Below are 21,506 nucleotides of genomic sequence, written 5' to 3' on the forward strand. Positions count from 1 at the left end.
GACAAATACCTATTCACCCAGCAGGGAATGTCTTTTGGAAGAAAACTGTCTTCAGTTGTTTCCAGGAAGTACAGAAAGTCGGCCCCTATCATATCAACAACCCACTGACAGGAAGTTAACATAATGGCTCTGCCACACCCAGGGAGGTACTTCTGAATAAAAATGATGAGACTCCCAGACTTCAGGATTCACTGGTGAATGGAAGATACCTTCCCATTGTGTCTGTTATTGAGAAGACCATTTTTTACCTCCCATTTGAACTCCATAAAATATTAACATTGCTGTGGCCTGAAAGGCTAACAGAAGGCAAGGAAAACATTCCAGTGCAGGTCTGCCCATGACAGTTTAGCTAACTGAATTAACAGCAAAAAAATAAAATCCAGAAGCTCCCACACACCCCTGCTGATCTAAAATAAAAGTTAGTTTCTACAAAATCAATAAAGATCGCTGATCTTAAGTGAGGGCTCTTTCCATGCCACATTTCACCTGTCAACAACTAGCAATTTTAGCTGCAGGTTTTGTTGTTGTTTTGTAAACTGCAAAGCTTTAATAATGAGTCAGTTCACTCCCCCCTCCCGTTTCTTAAGCTCTCAAATAATTTGGGTGGTGCATTGTTCCAAGCAGTGACAAGAAGAAACCAGATGTTTGGTTCAAGTATTATATCGAATGCAAGTCCCAGCAGCACACAATGGTCCAGTTTGAATATAGTGATAAACCATAGTTCAGTACACCATGAATGAGCCTCAGCAGGAGATTGGGGACAACTATTTCCTGGTTTAAACTTAACCCAGATATAATCAGTGCTTTTTTTCTAAAAAACTAATAATAATATATGCTTAGGGGTACTCTCATCTTGACTCAAGAAATTTTATAGTTCAAATTGGGAAAAATTAATACAGTAAATGGACAAAAGTACAAAGATTCACAAAATGTTTAGGAGTATGCGTACCCCCAGAAAAAAAGCACCGAATATAATGTGTCGTTATATCTGAACCAGAAAATGACCAAATCAAACTAGGAGTCATTGGAACAAACCAAATTCAGAAATGATTGTTTTGCTTGGCTTGCTTTGTGGTAAAAACATAGTTTTTACAGCAACCTTTCTGAAAGTGTCCTTGGATGGCGCCAGCTCACGGCCTCTAGAGCGAGATGAGCACGCAACCCTAGAGTCGGACACGACTGGCCCGTACGGGCAGGGGTACCTTTCTGAACCTTTACCTTTCTGAACCTTAGTGTTGACAGGAGCTACAGCTTTTATGATTTTTAGTGGTTTCAAATAGCTTATAACTTTTTAAGCTGCTTTTGTATTCACCTGGCTCCTGCTTCATTCAGTTCATCAACACTCTGGATCTCTTTTATGAAAGAAAAGCAGACTATAATCTTTCCAAGAAATAAGTGACTCTGATCATAGGCAAGTCTACTCAGAAGTAAATCCAAATGAGTTATCTGGGGACAATTCCCCTGGAGGGAATATAGGGCTGCAGCCTCAAGATTTTGTGGCAGATGTATGACTTCCCAGAAGGCTTGGCATCCTAGCCACTTTCATTTTATTTTTATTTTCTTAAGTAAGCACTGTTGTTTCTCCCTGATCAACAAAGTTATCACTATTCATGTGACACTACACTTCTGGATGCAGCAAGATGTCCAGGGTCAGTTCAATGCCTTAAAAAGCCTCTTAAAGCGGCAATGTATGAGACTCCTGAGAAATCCATGTAAATTGCACATAAAATCGTGAGAAGCTTTGATTGGGACATTAAGTTATGAGATGTGAGTTTGCACTGGGCATGCGGCCAGCCCTACCCAAAAGCCAGCACTGCAGCTCCCTGTCATTTTCATATTTAACAATAACAGGCTTTTTACGCTGACAGGTTTGAACCTTCTCATTTAAGCTTCAATCTCTGGTGGCATTTGACCATTCAGCTACCTTTTAAAACCAGCTATAAAGCCATAATCACACATCATGGGACTCTTCAAAATACGCAGGTAGCAGTTGTGGGAGAAGCAAAGACCTGGCGCTTACCAGCTTAGTTCTTGCTTTCTTTAGTTGTTCTTTTTCTGCTTTTATAAAATATTTGGCTTCATATATATGGTAGAGAGAAAAAGCTTCCCCCAGCTCCTCAACTCATTTACTGACCACCCTCTTTTTGTAGGGATGTGTATAGATGATAGAAGAGGAGGTATTAAAACATTTTAAAAGAAGGGGAGTTGGAACAGGGTGGGCATATCCTTAGGAAACCACCCACAGTGGTTCTCTTTGATGTAAAAATGAATGCAAAGGTGTTTTCTTCTATATAAAGAGATTAATACATGGGTGTGGGGAATTCCATACTGATCTGGATTGCTGCTGCAAAAAAGAGCAGCTGTTCGTTGAATTATGATACAATGTTAGGCTCTGCAAACAGCAGAAAATAACCAATGAAAGGTTCAGTTGTTTCAAACTCATACTACACAAAGTCTTTGATATGGACAACATAGAGCTATGGATGAATCCTATCTCATTCTCAATGACATGATCAGGAATGTGTCCAAGCTTTGCCTGAGCTTTTAAATCGGGTTTGGGATCATTCAGTTTTCAAAGCCCCTTCTGAGACTGACCAGAAACATTTACTGACCTCCAACAACCTGATTAGCTCTTTCAAAAATGAGAATGGAATTGCATGTGGTGTGTTTCATTTCTGGTCCTTCCTCGTTTACTGTTAGTCATCTTTCTGAACTCGAATGGTTTTCTGCGTTTGTTTTTAGACTCATCAATAATTATCAATAATCAGTTTAAACAATTAAAACACCTGTTGCTAGCTCTTGTAAGAGAGAAAGAGACATAATATTAAATTTATTAAGAAACTCAACTTGTACCCTGCAGTCCAGACATTACCATGGAGTGTATTGCTTATATATAAAAAAAGAAACTATTTTTTTCTCATTTACAAAAAATAAATACATTTGCTTTAACCATGAGTTTGCTACTGCAAAATGAATATTGTTGAAGGAAAATACTCTATTGAAACATTTGTCAGCAGCAGCTGAAGACTTTGTTGCAGCAATTAGCCAAGAGGAAGGATTGCAGCAGCACTTTTCTTTAAGAGCTCACTAAAGGAGTTGATAAAAGGATTTGATACCTGTATTTCAAAGATATAGTTACAATATAGATATAGTTGCAGTATATATATTGCAGCTTATGCAGAATTCTTCCCTCAAAATTCTTCAGCATTTGCATTTTTTAAATAAAATTCCAAATATATGTTTAATGAATATGTGCAATTGAATGGAAATGTGCAGCTGAATGTATGAAAAAGGCCCATAAATCAGCCACAGATACAAATAAGAATTATTAAAGCTCATTATCTGAAGCTGTATATGCATAATAGGTGCTGCAACATGGACCCTTTAAGATGCCAAAGGCCAAGGGAGATTATTGTTATAGTTATTGTTTTATTATGCATTAGGTACTTTGTGTTCTTATTTTGTATTTTTATGTTGCTAACTGCCCTGTGATTTTTGGGTGAAGGGCAGTATACAATTTTAATAATTAAATAAATAAATCTGTGGCCTTCAGGGTCAGGTGTATCTGTCAGTTTCTGTTTCTTTCCATTTCTCCTATTTTTAGTCTTAAATTCAGTTCTCCACATTTCCACATGTGTGGAATTTTTTGTTTTTATTTTTTTAAAAAAATGTTATTTATTGGAATTTCAAATAATACATAAAAAAAGTAAAACAAAAAAAGCAAAAGCAAAAAAAGAGAAAAGTTTAACGTACAATCCATATTTTCAATACCTTTTTTCCGCAACTTCCCCTCGCCTCCCCTTCTTGTATTCCATATCCAAAAGTTTGTTCAGCAAGTTCTTATCCCTAAATTTTAACCTAAATTTATTGTTATGTTAAATTCAATTTATATATCGACTTTTAGCTTATATACATCAATCACTATACTTAGAGACTTTTTCTAAGATCGTCCCAGTTTCCCTTCCACGAATTCCCCATTTTACTACTAGTGACAACACAAAAAGCAAAAAAGATAGAAAAAATCAGAGTGTTTTTATACATCCTTTGGATTTCCAAATCCCACCCTCCCTTCCCCGGTTTGAATCCCCAAACCATTGTCCATTAGTCCATCTTTTATCAGCCTGGCAACCTCACGTCTGAGGCCCTTAAATCTCTTTCAGTCCCTCTCTGCCGGTTTCTTTGAAAATCCTTTATATTAAACACCAAATCTCGGAGGGGCACGATCCCTATGATGTCCATGTTCCTTCCAGCTGGACCTCCAAATTTAAAGGTGGAGCTCAAGTCTTGTTTTTAATTTTTTGTTTTTAAGGCCTCGTGAAAATTTATCAATGTTTTCATGCAAATTTCTAATGATGTGCACATCTTTGCATGCTGTTTTGGCTACTATACACAACTTTGCAAAGCAATTTGCAGTCATATAAAGCATTATTGTGGGTGATTGTGCTATCGCAAGGAAAAGACAGGGGATGGTGGCAGCAGCAGGCGCCACCAACCACTGAGCTGCACTGCGCCCAGCTCTGCGTTCGCTCTCTTAAAAACGGGGGGGGGGGCTGCTCCCTTTTTTTTTTAAAAAAGCATTCAATGGCCCAAAGGGCCTCAGCCCCTGGGATTTTTCGACTATGGTTTCCCCATTTCCTGAGTCACAAGCCCCCTTCAAAATTCCACACACATGTGATTACATCCCACGTACCCATGGGACCGCCTCTCCTGGTATGCCCCGCGGAGGACCTTAAGGTCCACAAATGACAACATTTTGGAGGTCCCAGGTCGCAAGGTGGTTAGATTGGTCTCAACTAGGACCAGGGCCTTTTCAGTACTGGCTCCAACTTGGTGGAACGCTCTGTCACAAGAGACTAGGGCCCTAAGGGACTTGACATCTTTCCGCAGGGCCTGCAAGACAGGGCTGTTCCGCCTGGCCTTTGGTTTGGACTCAGTCTGACCCTTATGTTTCCCTCCCCTTGTGGTCTTGATTTATCGGCTACTTTAAAATGAGGCTGCATTTTAACCTGTATTTTAAATTGGTTTTTCTCTCTCTCTCTCTCTTTCCCCCCTATTATGTTTCTACTGCGATTTTATTGGTGTTAGCCACCCTGAGCCTGGCTCTGGCTGGGGAGGGTGGGGTATTAGTATTAGTATTAGTATTAGTATTAGTATTAGTATTAGTATTAGATAAGAGGGACAAGCCCCTCAACCCTGTCCCCTCTATTGCTTTCTTGTCAATCAGCTCTGGAACCTCCCATGTGTTGTGTGGGACGGGGTGTTGAACTACTGCTGCAGGAAACCTTCTCTGCTCCCTCCAGCTTCCCTTAATATTTTGGACCCTGCAGCCCACCATCTGCAAGAGTTGTCTGTCCAATCTGGAGTTAGGCTAAAGGCCTTGTCTCAACTTTCCCCCCAGTTGTGCAGTTCTAGTTCTGCATGGGTTTGAGGGACATAGTCTTGTGCTACATTGCAGCACTGAGAAACCACCTTTGCATTAACAGGAGTTTCTCAGCCGCATAAAGGGGGTTTGTTCCTTGCTGGCTTTGCCCCCCAGCTTCCATGTGTTGATTTGAACTTGTGCATAGCGGACGACATTCTCTGCATGCGCTGCACGTTCAGAGCCTCTGCATAGCGGAGTGTACATGATCAAGCCGCTCTGCACAGGCTTTGATGAACACATGAAGGTCAGGGCGGAGGCCAGCAGTTGTGATTCTGATTCCCCTTCCAAGTATTCATTTCTGTACCGTATGACTGTCTGCTTAGGTCTGGAGCCACAAGCAGGATTAAAGGTTTGTCCACAGTGAGTGATGATAACAGCATTATGCTAGTCACACTGTTTTCATTGGAGCTGTCATTACATCAGGCCAGAGCATTAATGCAGCTTAGCTGTATCCTGCTTAGGAAAGAGCGAAAACATTCTCCTTCCATAAGCATAAGGAGATGATGATGATGGGGAGGTGGGTGTTTACTATACTTTTAGAGATCATTTTGGGGTCATCTCTTAACCTGAGATTTTATCTCCTAATCAAGCATCTATTTTGTACTTTAATTAAATCATTTCTTTCTTTCTCTCTTTCTCGCTCTCTCTCTGGTATCATGGTATCTTTGAACTACTTTCTAAATTCATAAAGACGCCAGCTTTTCCATTCATCTAGTCTATTTGGAAGAAGTCAATTTTAATTTGCAGAGAACAGATCTCTGATAATGAGATTCTCCTCTACATGTCTTCTGCTTTCCCTGTAGTACTGTAGAGCCTGACAAGGATATTTTTTTGTAATTATGATTTAATTAAGCATGCCCAGAAGAACTGGTGTATATAGAGCTGCCACCGTAGCAACTGTCTTTCCTTAAAAAGGCGGGTAGGGGAGCTTTCAGTTTTAGGGTGAAATTATATAGACCTGCTCTTACTCAACCCACCGAAAGAATAAAAAAATGCAACCCACATGTTCTGCCAAGATGGAAGCAAGGTTCCTTCAAACCCTCAAATCAGTCTGTTGTGCTCAGAGGCTGATCTGCCATAGACATAGAATCAAAGAGCTGGAAGGATCATCTAAGTCCAACCCTTGAAGTGCAGGAATTTCAACAAGTTGTCCCCCATCCAATAAGAAGCAATGCCTGACCCCGCTTAGCTTAACGAATGTGCTAACAGTTTCATTGCTTCACCAACCTTCCACAGACTTCACTGAAACCCACTATTATTATTTGAATAGGCAAGGATCGTCAGCACAAAGCATAGCACTATGTCAGTGTTCACCCCTCACACAATCACAGTTGAATGAAAATCCACTGCCACTACCATCAGGCCTTATTTATTCAAATTAATAAGCCTAGTATGAGTTATGATATAACACCCAGCAACAGTATAAAAACATGCAATGCATCATATTAAAAAATAAAAATAAAAACCATAATTAAAACTACACAACAGTGCAGAAGGACAGTGAATTATTTCCACTGGTGACTAGTCTCTGTTATATCCATCCAATAAAAAGTCCCAAGCAGAGAGGTGTGTCCTCAACTGCTAACAGCACTGGCATAAGTCATGGCTCAGAGGGGTGTGCATTCCATAGTTGGGGTGCCACCACAGAAAAGACCCCATCCCACATTCCTGCAAAGTGTACTTCACCCAATGGTAGGTCAGTGAGAAGGCCAGACTCTTCTGCAGATCTTGATGCTGGAATGGAAGTTCTGAAGAAGGAGGCCCTCTCAAGGCATGTTGGCTCCCCATTGCAGCCAACCAGCTAAAGCTATAAAGACATGGAGGCAGAAACACCTCAGTAGGGAGGGTGTTCCATGTGAGAGGAGCTTCCACTGAGAAGTCTGCCCTTTCCCAGGCTGCCCTCTGGAGTCTCCTGGGCTCTTCACCCACCTGGCATGATTCAGCGTGGCCCCCTTCCCCCACCCCCTTGATAATCTGTGATTCCCACTTCAGCCATTGGGTGAGATTGATTTGATTCATCCCATTGTTCCCAGTGTAGATCTTTATTCTCCCTTTGTTCCTGATGTAGATTCTTCACTCACACCTTTTCCCTGGTTTAGGAGGGGCACCATTTCGTTGTTTGCCTCAGATGCCAAAAAGTCTTGGGCTGGCCCTGGTACCTAGCAACTGCTTAACAGGAGCAGTAGCTTCTTTCAGTCAGCTCTGACCCTCTGTAGTAGTTTATGATTCCATTTTTAAAGATTTAAGGTCAGAGCTGATGCTCCACTATAATTGACACCCCACATAAAAGATGAAAGCCAGCCCAGTAAAGTGTTGTTATGCGGTATGAGTTGTTCATGGGAAGATGTGTTCAATCTGGCAGGTGCCTTGTATCTGTCATTTGGGATTACCATCATAATAAATACATTCTTTCTGAGGGAAGTACTATATGGCACTACTTAGAGATAAAGCTTCAGCCATCTGAGATGCAGAAAGTGATGTATGTCTCTGGCACTTTACCCTAGACTTTTACTTTGTTTTCCCTTCCTCACTGGGAAGTGTTTTTAATCAGATGTACATGGGAAGCTGCCATTTACTGAGCCAGGCCTTCAGTCCATCTTGCTTAAAGGTAAAGGTAAAGGGACCCGTGACCATTAGGTCCAGTCTTGGCTGATTCTGGGGTTGCGGCGCTCTTCTCGCTTTATTGGCCAAGGGAGCTTCCGGGTCATGTGGCCATCATGACTAAGCCGCTTCTGGAGAACCAGTGCAGCGCATGGAAACGCCGTTTACCTTCCCGCCGGAGCGGTACCTATTTATCTACTTGCACTTTGACATGCTTTTGAACTGCTAGGTTGGCAGGAGCAGGGACTGAGCAATGGGAGCTAACCCCATTGCGGGGATTCGAACCACTGACCTTATGATCGGCAAGTCCTAGGATCTGTGGTTTAACCCACAGCGCCACCCGCGTCCCAGTCCATCTTGCTTAGGATTGTCTAAACCAGGGTGTGGAAAATCTGGAGCTAAATGCATCCTTCTTTTTATGATCCTCTCCCTGGGTCATGTAGTTACATCCTCTACTAGTGTTGCTTCACACCCTTTGGTTACAAACAGCTCTCTGGGGTTTGATATACGGGGTCTTCTCTCACAATGAACCTGAAACCCTTGTATGCAAAATGTATGTTGTACACAGGGCCTTGCCAACCATGATGTGGACTGCCTCAGGTGGCAGAATCCTGCAGGGCAGGGCCCTCACAGGCAACCCATCCACCCCAGTTGCCACCAAAGCGAGGAGATGTGACTTCCAGCAAGATCTCGCGAGATCTCACCAGAAGCTGTCACTGCCACATAACCGTGGTAAGCCAAGCCTTGGTGGTACGGTGCGGTATGGGGACTCAACAGCTTCCTGTTTCGCCTCAGGCAGCAAAACAGGATGGGCTGCTCCTGGTTCTACCACTGACCTATGCCCCACCAACCAACCACATGGTATCTGATTGTGAAAAGGCAAGTAAAGTTAATATGGATCAGAACCTTGTTGCTTGCTCATGTCAGCTAAGATGATGAGGGAATATGAGAATATATTTCAAGAATGGGGAACATGTTGTTCTCCAAATGCAGTTGGACTACAGCTTCCACTATTGGCTCTGCTAGATGATGGAAGTCCAATGAGAGTCAAATGAAAGAGAGGTAAAAAAAAAATGCTTGAATTACTTAAATAAATTGAGCTTTACCAATTCTATGAATTAAATATTATAGCATATATTTAATGTTGCAATATAAAACAACATAAAAGAATAATGGCATATGTCCCTGGGTTCCTATGCTCAACAATTTCCTGACTACAGTAAGTAGAATAAGTAGGCATTAAATTGTTTATTTATGCATTATTCTTGTTTAAAATCAGGCATAGGCAAACTCAGCCCTCCAGATGTTTTGGGACTACAACTCCCATCATCCCTGACCACTGGTCCTGTTAGCTAGGGATGAGATGATGGGAGTTGTAGTCCCAAAAACATCTGGAGGGCCGAGTTTGCCTATGCCTGTTTTAAATGAAATCAAACCTCAGATTACAAAATGTGGTATTAAAGGCTGGAATTTCTCCTATGGCACAGAGCAAGGCTGACACCGTAACAATGTTGGGGTGAGAGTCTCAGTTCCAATGCAGTTGTGAATAATGCCTGCTGTGGATCAGTAAAGACAAACTTCAATACTTGGCAGGTCACAATACATGGTTGGTGGTAGCATTCACTTGGGTGAGTCACAGCTTGTTCAAGCCCAATCTGCAGGACATTGACCCATATCTCATTGATCTCCCAAAAGCACTCACAAATCACTACATGTTCGCAAAGGTCTCAATGAGATTTGGATAAACGCCTTCTAACTGAGCAAGAACAAAAGCTAGCAAAAAAAGACCAATTTCAGTATCACTAATGTGCCTCCAGTGTGCCATGCCGTGAGGCTAGAGAATCCCCAATATACCCTCAACATGTTAAATTAATCCCGATCAAAACATGGCATTTAAATCTCTTGGAAGTTGTGTAGATAGTGTGAATCAAATACAAATGCAAAGAAAGGGGAATGAAAATGATAAAACTGTAAAATTGGCTGCTGTATCACATACCTTCCCCCATCATAATCTCTTTTTCAGAAATGTTATTACTTTTATGCATGATACGAGGATTTAATGGGGACACACTGGAGATGTTTGGCCTGAAGCATTTAATTTGTAGGAATGCTTAGGTGCATCCGTATAAAACTCTGTGCCAGATCTTCCCCAGCTGGTAGAAAATAAGACGTATTTACATTCCCTTCAATGGAACCTTGATTTAATCCAGTTAGATGTGGCTCTCTTGTTTTACTTTGCTTCTGAATCAGTGGGCATGGTCATCGTCTATGTTGTTATCTGAGGTAATGAGTTGGTACCAAATTGCTGTATGGAACTGCAAATGCCAACTGTATAAAAGGGCACTTTTATTTTTACCGGCCAATCGCAAAGCAGAAGAAAATGCTCAGATAGGACAAGTCTTTAATAACAGGGCCATTGTGTCTGTTCATTCATTCATTCAAACAAAAATGTCTTACACACAGAGTCACACACCGAGACAGAAGTGGGAAAAGCAAATGCAGTCTAAAAATAAATGTAATACAGGTAACAAAACATCAGGGATGCAACAGCTTTGGAAGGATATTTTTTAACATTTCTATTTTTGACCCATAAATTTATTTACTGTAATTGGCCAGATTTTTCAGAAGGTCAAATCTGCAGAAAGTTGGTGGATTACAGCTCCAATCATCTCTGACCTTTGGCCATGCTGGCTGGGGCTGATGGGATTTGAAGTCCAACAACATATGGAGGGCCACAGGTTTCCCATACCTGATATAACTACTTTGGTAGGTCAGTGTATTATTGTAAATAAACAGGGCTTAAATTTAGATTATATTCTGTGGATGTATAATAACTCAAACCAAGCTGAATCATTCAAACTTGACCCTTTTCTTGGTTCAGCCATTATGTATTCTCTCACCTGTTAGCAAAGACTCATTGAAAGCATAAAGTCTGTCTCCTTACACTAGTTTTGCAAAAGTGAAGACAGAACTCTGTTAATTTCCCTTGTTTTGAAAGTGGAGAAAGCGATTTACTCTGAATCTGTTTTGAAATTATTTTGCAACATAGGAGGACTTACTCAACATGCAGCATAGTACCTTAACATTAGTTCATCTCTCTCTGTTTTACAATTGTTTTACGCTCGACCTGTTCCTGTTTCATTGCCAATTGTATTTTTACTGATGCCTCCAGTTTACGATTTTTATTATTGTTACGGTGCAGAAGATGCTGCTAATAAATTTCTTGCCTAAGTCCTTTCCTATTACTCTGTACATCACTTGTGATGTACAGTTCTGCAAAGTTATAACACAATCTTTGAAAACCAATATACAGAAGGCTGGAGCTTTGATTATAAGTGGCTGATATGGTTGCTTCCCCATCGCAAGTGCTCTTACGTAGGAGTGGAAATGGAAATACTCTCAGAGTAACTTTGCACATTATTTACCTGAATGTGTCAATGCAAGAGAAAATTGTGCTTTTTATAGTGCTAAGTGATCTCTGCTCTTCTTATTTCAGCTTTGCAGAATGGCTACCCACATCCAAATCACACAAGTGACAAAGAAGGTTACCTTCAGGTAATATTCACTAGTAGATCTACTCAGACTCACTGAAATCAATAGACACGTAATTCAAGCCGATTAATTTAAATGAGCCCACCTTAAGTAGCACTTGGTTAGTGACCACCTGTGGTTTAGTGTTGTGTGTATACCTTCCCGCTTCCCAGTGATAGCAACTGCTGGCACCTCCCTGCAAAGAGGATCAGGGCCATTCTGGATGGGGAGGGGTTAACCCTTTCCCACCAATGAAATTGCACAAACCAAGGTGATATTTGACAAATGAAGGAAGGAGATATTGCATGGTGGAGAATAAAAGCTTCCTTCCTTCAGCAGAGATGGAGAGCAGCAGAAGCAGAAAAAGGAAGTGGTTGGGTGGGAGGGCAACTAGATGGACACCCCTGCTTTGACCATGGCAGCAGCAGTAACTTCTGCTGAGGGCAAATCAGTCATTTTGCTCCTCTCTTTCCCCCTCGCTAAAATCATAGTCTGACTGTGCAGAAAGTAGGAACGCTGCAGCCTTGGGGGATCTTACAACCAGGTGAATCTTTCAGTCCTGCCAACCACATTCTTAAATCTGAACCTATCATAGAGAGAAAGATTTGTCCATCTTTCCATTTTGTTATCTTTCCATTTATCATTTCCCCCCAATATTAAGATTAGTTCTGTACATTTCCACATCAGTTTACTTTTTTAAAAAGAGTAATCATGAAAATTCAGAGAATTTCTCCTAATACACATGTTTGTATGCATTTATGCCTAATATATACCCTTTTGTAAAGTATTTTCCCCAATATAATTTATATAAATATTATGTTTCCCTCATATATGCATTTCTATGCATAGTTTAGCTCATTACATGTATGTTTGTGCACATTACTTTGCTGCAGAACTGCATTGCAAAATTCTGAGATGTGCGAATTTTGAAGAATGCCTCTGTTTCGGTTCATATATTTTTTTGGAAAGGGAAACTAGATAAGTTTATTTCTAAGTGGCATTTCTTCCTCATGCGTAATCAGGATAGAATTAACTGGATGTCAGAGTCCCAGAACAATCCCAGAACAGAATTGTATTATTTTGTTATCCCTGAAAATGATCACAATAATATCAAGAGAACTATTTGGAGGTGTTTTATCAACTTTCATTTCAGCACCATAAGAGGCGAGGGGGAAAAACAGTGAAAATGAACTGAAGGTTCCACAAGCTGCAGCCAATGGCACATCTTTTAATTTTAGAAATAATATTGGATATTTGCATGGGTAATTGGAATACACAAGAGGGGGAACATGGTTCAGGTGAAACAAAAGGAACAATAGAGAAGTGGAATAGGGCCAGTCCACTCATCCATGAGTACAGTAACTACAGCAAATTCATAAACACAAGTTTGTCATAATACAGCACAGGTAGATCCTACCCCCACTTGTTCACAGAGAGTGAGCAATATTGACAAGTAATCGAATTACAATGGGAGTTAATTTCTCTTTCTTCTCCTAGCAATCACACAGCTTTACCTACTGTGACAGTAAGTGCTTTTGTTGTTACGGTCCTTTTGAGAGGCCTGCCTTCATTGTGAACCAATGTATCAGAACTCTGGGATGATGAAAAGTTCCATTAAAGTAATTTACACCAAAGCGTACGGGGTTTTTTGTCCTCATTGCAACCCGATACGTTTTGTTAATGTTTGAAAGGCCTTCCTCAGCTCACATTACTTGCCACACAAAGCTGTTTTAACTTGATATATTGGAAAACATAAGTGGGAGAGGGGCTGCGGCTTGTTATAGGGTCTCATAAAATGGCTTCATTTGGTCTTGAGGCCGCAATCCAGAAAAAGATGAAGTTGAGGGTTTCTATAGAGCTGCAAAGCATGTTGCCATTCCTTTTGACGACACTTCTATTCCCCTGAGTTCCCACTTACTCTCAGCTACCAAGGAAAGTAGGAGGGTGAATTATATTTCAATGCTATCCTGTCAGCCAGACCAAAGGAGAAAAGAGAGGGGAATAAGAATATGGAATGGGAGGAGGAATAAACACACAAACATGGATAGCAACTGGTTGGTTTGACTAGGTCGCTTGACTTAGTTATGCAGTCAAGAACACTTCACAAAGGGGATAACATTCCTCAAGTTCCTAGGCAGAGGCTTCACAGGACTTGTGACCCCTGCCCACTGTACAACTAGGCCAGGGGTCAGCAAACTTTTTCAGCAGGGGGCCTGTCCACTGTCCATCAGACCTTGTGTGGGGCCGGACTATATTTTTTGGGGGGGAAATGAACCAATTCCTATGTCCCACAAATAACCCAGAGATGCATTTTAAATAAAAGGACACATTCTACTCATGTATAAACATGCTGATTCCCGGGTCGTCCGCGGGCCGGATTTAGAAGGCAACTGGGCCGGATCCAGGCCCCGGGCCTTAGTTTGCCTACCCATGAACTAGGCCTTTAGCTCAATGTTAACCACCAAGAGTAGCATGTTCCAGTGGACCATTTGGTGGTGCTCAGTGTGCACACTGAAAGGTCAACTGGGTGGGTTAGCCTTTTGGGTGAAAGCCTAGGATGTTCTCGTCAACAGCAAGGATTTCACAATCAAATTGCTGTTTGAGGGATGGACCATGGGGCAGCTTCCCCTTGCTTGATTTACATCAGCCAGTTTCTCCAGGGATTCTGGTTGGTCTGAATGGGACAGTGAAGGAAGTTTGCACTCAATGCATCTTGAAACACTGCTATTTCACGCTACAGCCTTCTCTGGAACATTTAAAAGAAGGAGGAGCTGAGTGTGGTGTCACCCATAAGGCACAAGAGCTTTGTGAGGGGTCATATCCAGTTTCAATGGTCCAATGCAGACCAGCAGCACAGAGATGCAACAGTCATGCTCATAGCCTGATTAGCTGAGGAGCTCTGCAACTGAGGGCATTGAAAACCTCACACACACCCCATAGATATAGGGTAGCCAGATAAGAGTTTTACTTTGACATCAGCCTGGGCTTCCTCTAACCAGGCTTAGGCCAGGCTTAGGCCAGTTAAGAGCATAGTGTTACTGGGGCTGAGCCCCATATCCCCAAAGATGCAGTTTCCTCAGTCCATTTCCCAAGGCAGAATATCATCTGGGCAATCCAGCAGGTTGAAATAATTTTCTCTCTTTTTAAAAAACCTATTGACAAACTCCCCCTGCATCTCATTAAATACACAGACAGTTCTCTTTTCTAGTCGCCAACTGAATGTTTGTCTATCAACAGAGAAAATGGCATTTTCTATTCTCCCTCCCTTCTTCTGTGCTGGTAGGTTGAACTCTCCTTTTTAACTATCCTATTCAGCAATGGAACATTATTTTTAAAGCACTCTGTGTGGTGTGCAGGTGGTGTGTGTGTGTGTTCATGCCAGGAAGTTTAATGCTTGATACAGGAAATCTATCAATTGACCAAAGAAAAGACTGAACTTGTGGGTGGATATAGCCAGGATAACACCCCCTCGCCCCCATATATGTAGTTCACAGCAGCACATATGCTCGGCACCGATCCTGGGTTCATCCATCTGTCAAGGTGGAGCTCAGCCACTTCATGGCAACCAGTAGGATCTTTGGCTGTGATGCTGTTTGCCGTGATCCTTGGCTTGAGGAAAGCGTAGGCTAGAATTGCAGGTCCTCCAGGAGACATGCACTGGCAAAGACTGAATTTATGATTATTATTTTTAAAGGAACAATTGAAATATTACATTTCAACTTCATATCATATAAGGCATTAAGAGAAAAAGGAAAGTACCGTATTTTTCGCTCTATAACATGCACCTGACCATAACACGCACATCGTTTTTAGAGGAGGAAAACAAGGGAAAAAACATTCTGAATGAAACAGTGGATGTATCATTTTTGTGCTTCATGCTGTGGCCACAGACATGTGATCTGATGGTGAATTTGGGCTGACCCAATGCAAAAATCCTGAGAATCCCTGTGCATCCATGGTTTGTAACCACGTTTTTGCACCATTGCAGCCCCAGGCAACAGTGGGTGCGTGATTTTTGGGGGGCAGGCTGTAGCCATGGACATGCTATGTGCTCTGATGATGAATTTGGGCTGACCCAATGCAAAGACCCTGAGGATCCATGTGGATCCATGGTTTGTAACCACGTTTTTGCACCATTGCAGCCCCAGGCAACAGTGGGTATGTGATTTGGGGGGGGCAGGCTGTAGCCATGGACATGCTATGTGATCTGATGGTGAATTTGGGGTGACCCAATGCCAAAATCCTGAGAATTCCTGTGGATCCATGGTTTGTAACCACGTTTTTGCACCATTGCAGCCCCAGGCAACAGTGGGTGCGTGATTTTTGGGGGGCAGGCTGTAGCCATGGACATGCTATGTGCTCTGATGGTGAATTTGGGGTGACCCAATGCAAAGATCCTGAGAATCCCTGTGGATCCATGCTTTTTAACCACATTTTTGCACCATTGCAGCCCCAGGCAACAGTGGGTGCGTGATTTTTTTGGTGCAGGCTGTAGCCATGGACATGCTATGTGATCTGATGGTGAATTTGGGGTGACCCAATGCAAAGATCCTGAGGATCCATGCTTTGTAACCACATTTTAAGTGGGGAGCGAAGGAAAAACAAAGAAGGGGCATTAGAGGGGTGTGCAGAGAAGCAGCTGGCTAAGAATGCAGGAGAGGGATTTAACGGGAGGGAGGAAATAAAGGCAAAAGTTTTCCCCCACCCAAGCCAGCCATCTCTCTCTCTCTCTCTCTCTCTCTCTCTCTCTCTCTCCCTCCCTCCCTCCCTCCCTCCCTCTCCCTCTCTCTCTCCCTCCCTCCCCCTCTCTCTCTCCCTCCCCCTCCCCCCTCACTCTCTCCCTTCCCCCCTCTCTCTCCCTCTCCCCCAGCAGCACCGGAGCTTGCCTGGAGGGGAGGGGCTTTCCCTGCTCTTTGTTCCGTTTCAGCAAACACAGCAACGAAACAGAGGGGGTGGGCAGTAAGACCCTGAGGCAGAATGCAGAAAAGCAGCCGCTTCCTCTTTTCAGGTTTCGCTTCTCCGTGCAGCGTGCAGCGCCGCGATTTGATTTTTGCATGATTTTTCGGCTCCAGGGACCACACATTCGCTCTATAACACGCACAGACATTTCCCCTTCCTTTTTAGAAGAAAAAATCTGCGTGTTATAGAAGGAAAAATACAGTACATACACATATATGCTACTTTACAACTGTGCTATCGTATCCAATATTATAGCCTTCTCTGATCCTAACATAGTAGACATCTACCAAACTATCTATTCAAAGTTATCCATATCCCATGTTTCATCCTTTAAAATGACTAAAGCAATTCATACTAAAAATAGTGGACTCTGATGCCTGGACTGTTAGCTGTTGTTTAATGTAGCTGATGATGACGTTCCTGCTGTGTTCTTGACTTACTCCTGATTCCCTCCTGCTGTTTTTTAGTTGTATGTAGGCACTGTTGTAAAAATATTTTGAAAACAGATAAATAAAACAATATAAACAGGGTATAGTAAAATGACAAAACTTATGCAAGCTAAAGTATATAGGGGGGCTCAAAAGCCTAATTACAAAGTTTTAACTCCCTCTAAATATGAGCATGCTGGAGGAGACTCTTGAGAGTCCCCTGGACTGCAAGAAGATCAAACCTCTCCATTCTGAAGGAAATCAGCCCTGAGTGCTCACTGGAAGGACAGATCCTGAAGCTGAGGCACCAATACTTTGGCCACCTCATGAGAAGAGAAGACTCCCTGGAAAAGACCCTGATGTTGGGGAAGATGGAGGGCACAAGGAGAAGGGGACGACAGAGGACAAGATGGTTAGACAGTATTCTCGAAGCTACCAGCATGAGTTTGACCAAACTGCGGGAGGACAGGAGTGCCTGGCGTGCTCTGGTCCATGGGGTCACGAAGAGTCGGACACGACTAAACGACTAAACAACAACAAATATGAGCAGTTGTTCTCAGGTCCTGCTTGTGGGATTCTCACATAGGCTGGCTACTGTGAGGACAATATAGTCTTCTAGATGGGCCACCGGCCTGAACCAGCAGGGCTCTTCACACATATATATATTATTTTCAATTATATGCATTTCAATAGTTTTACAATCAATCTAACATTTCAAAACTTGACTTCCTTCCTCCACTTTCTGCAGTTCCTTAAATTAATTTTTTTTACATTTCCTGCATATTCTTAAGTAACTTAACTTACTCATTTATTCATCTACTTTAAATATATGCTCTTATAAAACTGCAGGTTATTAACTGCAAGTTATTACAATAATCCTGCCAATGTTCTTATCTGTTTACAGTTTGTTTGTAGATATTCAATAAACCATTTCCATTCCTTTATAAAAAGTTTGTTATCTTGATTTCTCAATTTTCCAGTAAGTTTTGCCATTTCTGCATATTCCACAAGTAGGGCTCTTCATATATTCTTAAGGAGTTATAAAACATCAAAAAATTAGCCACAACCACCTGACGAATGAGCCTCCAGTTCCAATAATCAATACCGTGCAAACTGATTAAACTTCTGCCTTTCATCTTCCACTTTTATATAACAGGTAAGCTTAGCTATTAGTGCATATTCACATATTTTTGCCTTCCATTATGCTATGAATGGAAATTGAATATATTTTCAGAATACTGTATGGCATTCTTAATGGCAGACAGAAGGTGACTTCCGTTGTTTTCTGGGTGACTTTTACACATGCACACCTTCTAATTCCAGGCTTCTGCTATGCTGTGTATAATATATATAAGGAAACGTGCCAGAACTCAGATTTCCATGATTTCCCACCATCTGCTTGGAAATAATCCTTCCATCTTGCCTAATGTGATATGTGAGAACTACTGAAATCAAGGCATTCTGCATATAGTCTTGAGATTCCTTCATGCTTTTCTTCTTTGACATCCTCCTAGTTGCCTTGGGATTATTCTTTTGAGGGGGTGGGGTGGGTGTCCTCCACAAATGTTCTAATATATTTTACTATGAAAGTCTATCTATTTAATTCCTGTTTTGTCTTTGGTTTAAGCTAGATGTCATTAAATATACGGTACTCTGCCCAGGTTCAAAGATACAGTGGTACCTCGAGTTACATACGCTTCAGGTTACAGACTCCACTAACCTAGAAATAATACCTCGGGTTAAGAACTTTGCTTCAGGATGAGGACAGAAATCATACTCCGGTGGTGTGGTGGCAGCAGGAGGCCCCATTAGCTAAAGAGGTACTTCAGGTTAAGAACAGTTTCAGGTTAAGAATGGACCTCCGGAACGAATTAAGTACTTAACCCGAGGTACCACTGTAGTTTATTTTAAACAATATTTGTTCCTGGGATGTCTAAAAAGTTTTAATTTTTGAAACCAAAGTCGCTAAGGCTCAAGTTTCCCAACATGCCACGAGAATTGTAGATTGTTAAGGATGCTGAGAGTTTATGAGAGACAGAGCTGCAATTCTTACCACACTGGGACTGTGAGGAGAATATGGGTCTCCTAACAAGTCTCAGCACCTTTAACAAACTACAGTTTCTATGATTTTGGGAGTGTCTTAAGTGCTATAATTGCACTTTAACTGAATGGTGTGGATGAAGCCCAAATGTCTTTTGGATATTCACTGATAAAAAAGAGACGTTTTATTGCACTAGAGCCTCTGCAGCAGTAGGAACTTATCCAACATATTTGGGAGGCAGACACACCTCTGCCATAAACTTACGGCTTTTGTGGTAGAGGTGCAGATGCTGTTTACACACTGAAAGTGAATTTCCTTATGCAATGTGAAGGCACCATAATTTCTTGGGAATATTCCCCAGCTGCAAAATATGACAAGGCTTCCAGATCCAGCAACCAAAGTGTTAATTTTACAATTTGTCCCCCAAAGTTGCAATTCTGCCTATTGAGTAGTTCAGATTCCTGGCTTTTGCTTCTATTGTGTGACCAAGCAGCGACAGCCCCAGCCCCCGGGATCATAAAGCAGGAATAAAGACTCTGACAAAGTTATATGGAATTAAAATTAGGCCACAACTTTATTAAACTCCCGAATGTAAGAAGACCTTGGCTTAGGCCTTGGGCGTGTATCCATCCCAGCCCCCCAACTGGGGGGAACTGGGGCTCATCAGGGTAAATGGGACATGGCGGTGCTCTGCAAGACGTAAATATAGCAGGCAGCCCACCCCATATCCCCACACGCAGGGTAGTTCACTGACGACCTTTCAGTGTATGGCCAGTGACACCCACATATATAACCCCTTTAAGAGGGAGACCCTGGAATTGCCACCGCGGGGGGGGGGGGGTGAGTCACCACACCCATCCACTCCATATAGGGAAGAAAAGACTAAAGGATTTCACCCAAGGCCATAACCGCCAAAGTTATGATGAATTGCTACAGGGAAGACAAAACCTGCCAATGCAGGAAAATTTATTCCCGGTCCCAACCAGTCAAAGACCATAGCAGTGCCTGCTAAACAGGAAGAAAAGGGTAACCTGCAAACAAGAAACATTAAGCAAAGGGAGGGTGAATCTCCAGAGCCGACTGCCTGGCTATTATCGGCTCCACCCCCTATTTATAAATGGGGCTGGCCCCACCTCCCAGCAAGAAACTTGGTTACTGAGGCTGGGCGTGAACCTCCAAAAATTAACACTGTTTGCCAGTAAGCTCAATGGGAACTGTTGCATCATGTGTGATCCTGCAAACGGCACCCACAATGTAAAGTGTGAGTGCTCATTGTCATTTAATCTTTACCTGATGGCATTTCTCAAAAGAAGCCACTTTTAATATCCCCTTTATCCCATTACCCTGTTTCTTGGAAGAAAAAAATGGTTGTGGCTGGAACTGTGGGCCATACAACCTACATATTTATGTCCTTATTTTCAACTGTAAAAAAAAAAAAAGTTAGGTCTAGTATGGCTTGCTTAAAGTTCTACATCCATAGAACATGGCTTTGCAAACATCTCTCTCTGTTTTTCCTCAGAAAAGAGGTACTATGGATTAGCTGAAAAGCTTTGTGGTCACTGTGACTGAGCAAGGTAGCAGACCATTTCAGCACAGAAAGCACCTCAGAGCAGCTTAGAGATAGAGAGATAAAACTTTATTTTCATTAGCCAATGGCCATAGCAACAGTAAAACATTACAGTATACGTAGAAAAGGAAATTTGCTATAAAAGCAGAATTTAAAGTCCTGAATCAGCAGTCAGTTAGTGGCCCTTATTCTGATTGCCCCTACTATGAACCTAGCAACCTTTGCTGTTATCTGCTTATTTCGATCTGATAGAAGAAAGGACATTGTGGCAGTGGTTGAGCACCCTGGGATGGTTAGTATGAGTGGGATGATGATCTCGTTCCTCACGTCTTTGTAGAGCGTACAGGACAGGAGGACAGAGCAGCTTTTTTGTTTTTGTTTTAATTCACAATTTTGCTCAGTCATCTAAGGTCTAGAGCAGGGGTCAGCAAACTTTTTCAGCAGGGGGCTGGTCCACTGTCCCTCAGACCTTGTGGGGGGCCGGAATATATTCTGAAGGGGAAAAAAATGAATGAATTCCTATGCCCCACAAATAACCCAGAAATGCATTTTAAATAAAAGGACACATTCTACTCATGTAAAAACATGCTGATTCCCGGACCACCCGCAGGCTGGATTGAGAAGGCGATTGGGCTGGATCCAGCCCCCGGACCTTAGTTTGCCTACCCATGGTCTAGACTCTAGAGGGACATGTTGTGCCACTTTAAGCATGCAAATATTACGGCAATATTATCTAGCTCCAAGTACAATCCCTGCCCCTCCGCTGCCCAAATTTCAAGACCTTTCAGCCATGATAACAAGAGTTGAAACAGGAAGCCTATCTCCCATTCTCCTGCATCTTCTCTATGGTTTGATAAGGAGATTTGCCTCTGACACCAGATTCAAGGGGCTGATCCTGCTCACCTATAAAGCACTAAATAGCTTGAGGCCCAAATACCTGAAGGCAGAAGCACAGTA

At 42.1% G+C, this 21,506-nt stretch overlaps 2 long non-coding RNA genes across 2 annotated transcripts in view; both read right to left on the reverse strand.

Moving 5' to 3' along the window:
- LOC310849331 overlaps positions 1–21,506 on the reverse strand; it is a 543,065-nt gene that overhangs the window by 211,134 nt on the left and 310,425 nt on the right. The window lies entirely within an intron of this gene.
- LOC310849360 lies at positions 12,763–16,947 on the reverse strand. Its single transcript, XR_014566896.1, has 2 exons — positions 16,869–16,947; positions 12,763–13,521 (listed from the first exon to the last, which is right to left on the reverse strand). It is a non-coding gene; the product is annotated as an uncharacterized lncRNA (long non-coding RNA).

Source organism: Podarcis gaigeae, assembly GCF_964106915.1.
Source record: "Podarcis gaigeae genome assembly, chromosome: 7".
Classification (NCBI taxonomy): domain Eukaryota; kingdom Metazoa; phylum Chordata; class Lepidosauria; order Squamata; family Lacertidae; genus Podarcis; species Podarcis gaigeae.